The sequence below is a fragment of the Chiloscyllium punctatum genome, chromosome 15, assembly GCF_047496795.1.
Source record: "Chiloscyllium punctatum isolate Juve2018m chromosome 15, sChiPun1.3, whole genome shotgun sequence".
NCBI classification, from domain to species: Eukaryota; Metazoa; Chordata; class Chondrichthyes; order Orectolobiformes; family Hemiscylliidae; genus Chiloscyllium; species Chiloscyllium punctatum.
Window position 1 is genome coordinate 18787962 of NC_092753.1, and position 6000 is coordinate 18793961.

The window sequence follows — 6000 nt, forward strand, 5'->3', positions numbered from 1 at the left end:
GTCTATGTTTGTTTTTGTCTTATTAAACAATACGCAGTTTGCAAAAGAATTAACATTAACAGCTGTACACAGAGAAACAGCAATTTTACGAGGGAAAGGAGTGGCAAAGCCAGGCACCAACCCTCCCAGTTCAACCAGTTTTCAGGGAAATGAGGACAAACCTCAAATCCCACTTTCAATCATTACAAAACACTACCAATAATATTTGTACATATAAGACAGTCCAATTACGTTTTAAAAAATGTATACAATATAGACCACAAGCAACCCACCAGTCCCTCCCACCTTCCGGCCACTCTAAAGGCAGCCTGCCCCTACACCTCTTCCAGCTCTCGGTCTACCTCATGCCCCTTCCAGCTCTCAGTCCACCCTCACACACCTTCCGGCCTCCTCTAGGACAGCCCACCCTGGTTTGTTCCCCTTGTATCGGACGGTTCAAGTTAGAAATAATGAGTGGAGACCAGCTGCTATTATATTTCCTGTGGTGAGAAAATGATTGGAAAATCTCTGAGCTACAATAGAAATGATCAAATAGAGTGTGAAATTTTAATCCAGGAGAGGCAGAATGGACTCGTTAAGAGAAGATCGTGACTGATGAACTGAACTGATTATCTTTGATGGAACAAGATTATTAATTGAGATAGCATTTGTGATGTTAGTCAAACGGATCACAGGAATAGTGGAATATTGGCTGAAATAGCTCAGTTATGAGAACGTTAGCCTGAAGATCTGACCTGGTGTTGGACAAGAGTTGATTTGGTTTTTACTGACACAATGACAATGCTTCTTTCTTTGCTATAAACTGTCTCTAGTTCCATGACCCCATGTAACAGTGTGGTAGCAAGGTAAAGTAACAGGTTAGATTGATAATGACACCAACTTGAACGGTAATGATGGACTCATATTTGCATGATTGGAAAGTTGGTTCCGAAACAGAGGAACAAGGACGGGCTGTTTTGCCCCTGGAGCATATTCCACCATTCAAAAGCCAGATCCATGGCCTTACTCCATAAGCATTAGGCCTATATTCCTTGAAATCCTTGCTTTTAAAAATGTTTATCTCAGATTTCAATTTAACAATTGAATGAGGAACAACCACCAATTTGAGGAAGAGAATTCAATTCTCTTGAAGTCTTGTGTGAATAAGTGCTTCCCACCGTCCCTCGTGAATGGCCTGGCCCTAATTCTTACACGATGCCCCTGTTTCTAGAATCTTTAACCAGTGGCAAAAGTTATCTCTATCAACTCTGTCTTTCCCTGTTAATTTGCTGAAGAGCTCAATTAACTCACTCCTGAACCATCTAAATTCTGGAGAATAAAAGCCAAATTTGATTAAATTGATTGCATATCTTGACCCCTGAATCCCAGGTATCATCCTTGTAAACCTATGTTGAACTCCCATCAGAGCTAAAACAGTCTTCCTAATGTATGATGCCCAGCTCTGCTCACAGTACTCTAAGTGGGATCTAACTCGGATTTTCCATACCATATGCATCCCCTTACTCCAGCTTTTTAGATTTGAAGCCCAGCATTCCATTAGCTGTCTTGAGTATTTTCTGAAACTGAACCTCAAAATCTTGTTGGACGTTCACTGTATTAAACAAATTGCCTTCTAAAAATAATCCTAATCTATCCTTGTTCGAACCAATTGGGTAATTTCTCATTTGTTTGCATTGAAATCCATCAGTCTCAGCTTTGTCCATTCACCTCATCTATGCTGCAATTTGATTAGACTTGCTCCAATTTTGCCCAATTTTGTGTCTTGGATATTTGATTTTTGGTCACATGACCAAAGTGTGAATGAAATGGCGAATAATTGAGGGCCCCACCACAGATCTCTTTGGGACATCACTAGCCACAACCTTCCAGTTTGATTACTTACCAAATATTCTGACTCCCTGTTTGTTGCGACAACATAGAGCAGACGAGCTGTGGCTTATAGCCCAGTTGGGTACCCATGGGGATGACCTCAACTAGGACCTGGGGTTCATGTCACAATGCAGGTGACCCCAGTGCGCTATAAATTCTTACACAAGCACACACACACACACACACACTTACATACACAGACTCACACAGATCCTCTCACATACGTACACTCTGTCTCATTCACTCTCTCTCTGTCTCTCTCTCTTTCTCTCTCGTTCCCTCATCTGCTCACACACACACATATAAGTCTCTGGTGTGAATTTGCATTTGTAAAATTCGATTTTGAAATACATTCTATTTTTGCTCAAAAAGCACACAGCCTGCAGGCAGTCAATCCCTCTGACATTTTATAAGTTCCAGCTTTGAAAATAGAACCAGTCTGACTCAAGATTGGGATACAGACAGACTCTAACCTCACACCTTTAATGCATTATCTGAGCTGAGATATCACCTTTTTTAAAATAAAACCTTAGTCATCTCGAGAATGTGACTTAAATGAAGTTCTGGGATTTACAAATTAATGAACCGAAATCTGCAAGATGAAAAATTTAACAGCAGTCTAGGTTTGCTCAATATGTCGTATCAGTTGCATGATACGATGATCTTTTGCTATAAATTCTAAGTCTTCTGATCCTGCCCCACTATCTACCTGACGATGGAGCGGTGCTCCGAAAGATAGTGCCTCCAAATAAACTTGTTGGACTATAACCTGATGTTATGTGATTTTTAAACATTGTCTACCCTAGTCCAACACAGGCACCTCCTCATCAGTCTTAAAGTCATGATAGAAAAGGATAGACCAGATCTGAAAGTTAAAATTCTAAATTGGAGGAAGGCCACTTTTGATGGTATGAGGAAAGAACTTTCAAATGTTGATTAGGGGGCAGATGTTCATTGGTAGAGGGACGGCTGGAAAATGGGAAGCCTTCAAAAATGAGATAATGATAGTCCAGAGACAGTATGTACATGTTAGAGTGAAAGACAAGGTTGGCAGGTGTCAGGAACACTGGACTGAGGTTTTAGTTCAGAAAAAGAAGGAAGCATATGACAGGTGAAATCCAATGAATCCCTAGAAGGTTATAAAGGCAGTAGGAGTATACTTAAGAGGGAAATCAGGAGGGCAAAAATGGGACATGGGATAGTTTTGGCAAATAGGGTTAAGGAGAATCAAAAAGGGATTCTACAAATACATTAAGGACAAAAGGGTAACTAGGGAGAGAATAGGGTCCCTTAAAGATCAGCAAGGCAGCCTTTGTGTGGAGCTGCAGGAGATGGGGAGATACCAAACACATACTTTGCATCAGAATGACAATCATGACCTAATTCATATTAACTTTCAGCCCATTTTATTGATAAGTCGATTGTTGATTTTCTTTTGAAGCCTATACTGGAACTAAATGTAAACAAATTGGTCTGTCACAGATTGAAAACAAAAAAAAACCTGTTGGAGACCAGAACCAATCAGGATACACAATATTCTGCAGAAACCCATCATTTCTGGCAACATCTTTTGAGTGAGAGAAATGTGATAAATGTCACAAATGTGAGGAAGTTAGAAAGCCAGAAAAGCAGGAGTTCCATTTTTACTTCTTTTTCCTGACATTCTGGGAAGTCAAGGGTTAAGCATTCCACTGCTGGCTGACTCCCGGAGAAATGAATCCTCTGGAGCCATGCATGTGGATTTCACTTCCAGCCTCAGGCAAAGGTGTTTGTCTTCCCTGGATAAGACTGATAGCCTTGGCCATAACCTTATTAACTGCCTCCTGTTCCCATTATTATGTGTCCCCTACCTATTAACATAGGTGTGTGAATCCAACAATGAGAACAAAGCAAAATCCTTCTGTCTAAATCTCTACCCATCAACATATGCTGATGAAGAATACAATAACCAGTCCCTGTAAACCATTCGCTAGTTATCATAGGAAATTGGCAATCACTGGACATTGTAAAATTGTAATTACCTGTCTTAAACAATGTAACAGCAATCAACCATGTGACTTGTCGACCTCTGTATTATTCCTATAAAATATCCTGCCTCCGTGTGTGGAGCAGAGATTCGTTGCAAAGTACCACCACAAGGAGCTACGCGACTTCTTTTGTGTCACTGAGAATCTCTCACTGTCTGTCTGATAATAAAGCATCTCCCTTTGTATGGAAACTTGTGTCGTCCGGATTTGTAGAAAAACTAGATTACTTGCAGTGTGGAAACAGGCCCTTCGGCCCAAGAAGTCCACACCAACCCACGACCCACACCCCTCCCTTCACCCCTTCACCCCTTCACCATGGGCAATGTAGCACAGCTAATTCACCTGACCTACACATTTTTGTAAGGAGTGGGAGGAAACTGCTATAAACCCACACAGACACAGGGAGAATGTGCAAAAGCCACACACAGAGTCTCCTGATACAGGGATTGAAGCTGAGTCTCTAGCATTGGGAAGCAGAAGTGCTAACCACTGTGCCACCATGCCACCCAACCAGCTTTCAATAAATACTTCACAAATCCGACTATTAACTCCGTTTCTCCACACACAAACAAGTAAATAGACACAGACATGCAAACTCCCTCACACTCACAGAGTCACTCACACCCAAACTCTGTCACACACACCCATACACTCAGACACTCACAGACAATAATACACTCACACGTACTCATTCATGCTCAAGCAAAAGCACATGTATACACACAAATTCAAGCTTGCATTCACACATACAGACGCACTCGTGTGCTCACATGTGGCTCAGTGGTTGACACTTCTGCTTCACAGCACCAGTGTACCAGGTTCGATCCCAGCCCTGGGCAACTGTCTGTGTGGTGTTTGCGCATTCTCCCTGTGTCTGTGTGGGTTTGCTCTGGTTTTCTCCCACAATCCAAAGATGTGTCGGTCAGGTGAATTGACCATAGTGTTAGGTGAGTTTGTCAGAGGAGGGTGGGTTACTCTTCAGAGGGTCAGTGTGGACTTGTTGGGCCAAATCGCCTGTTTCCACACTGTAGGGAATCTAATCTAAACACGTGCATGGAGTTGCACAATCAAAAAAGCACACATGCTTACAAACTCACTCACAAGTACAGAAGCACAAACGCGCAATCAAGAATTGGCACACAGCCTGTCTCACGCAGTTAAAAATCACACAACACCAGGTTATAGTCCAACAGCTTTAATTGGAAGGAGCGTGCTTCCAATTAAACCTTTTGGACTATAACCTGGTTGTTAGAAACGAAAATCGCTTCTTAATAATCGCTCTAGACAAATTCAGGAAAACAAAGGTTTATTTACAAGTCTGCAGAGTTGGGCACCCTTCTGAGAAAAAGGCGCCCAGATGCTTACAAAGTTTCTCATTATATACAGCACAAGTCCCTCCCCTCCTTGGCTCTAACGAGCCACGAGGTTCACATTCTTAAACCGTCATTATTCTCCATTTTGCACCCTTATCACAAAGTCTGCAACAAATGTCTCCAGAGTTGTTGTTTTTTTTACCCTGTAGTCTTATCAGTCAAAGACTTATTCTTCTCTGTCTGTGCTAGCGGTCTTATCAATCTGTAGTAGATGTCTCTCGAGTTGTTTTTCTATCCTGCAGTCTTATCAGTGAAGGACTCATTCTTCCCTGTCTGTGTTAATGGTTTCATCAATCAAGGACTTGTTTTTACTCTGCTCACAAAATGTCAGCTTTTGCACAATTTAAATTATCCCACTTTTGAGTATACAAAATGTTTTAGAAAAGAAGCAAAAGTCTTGTCTTTTATTATAGAGCAGCCTGTTGGGTCAGGCACATCTTAATTGTTTGAACCGAAATTGCCTCTCACAATTCCACTCTTTCTCTTTTTAAGATGTGCCTGACCAAGATAAGCCTCCCCTCCTCAAGGGCCCAGGAAATCCTTGGTCTTTCGCAGCAACAGCACCTTAAGTTCCTGTGTCCCATGTTGTGGAACCGCCACTGCCTGGAGTTGGGAAATATTTTTCTGAATTAAAAACAATACAGGGGGTTAGGCAGGGTAATATGAGGAGAAGCATCATGCCCCCCCCAACCACCAGCAACGCCGTGCGCCACCAACTGCCACCCAGGAGA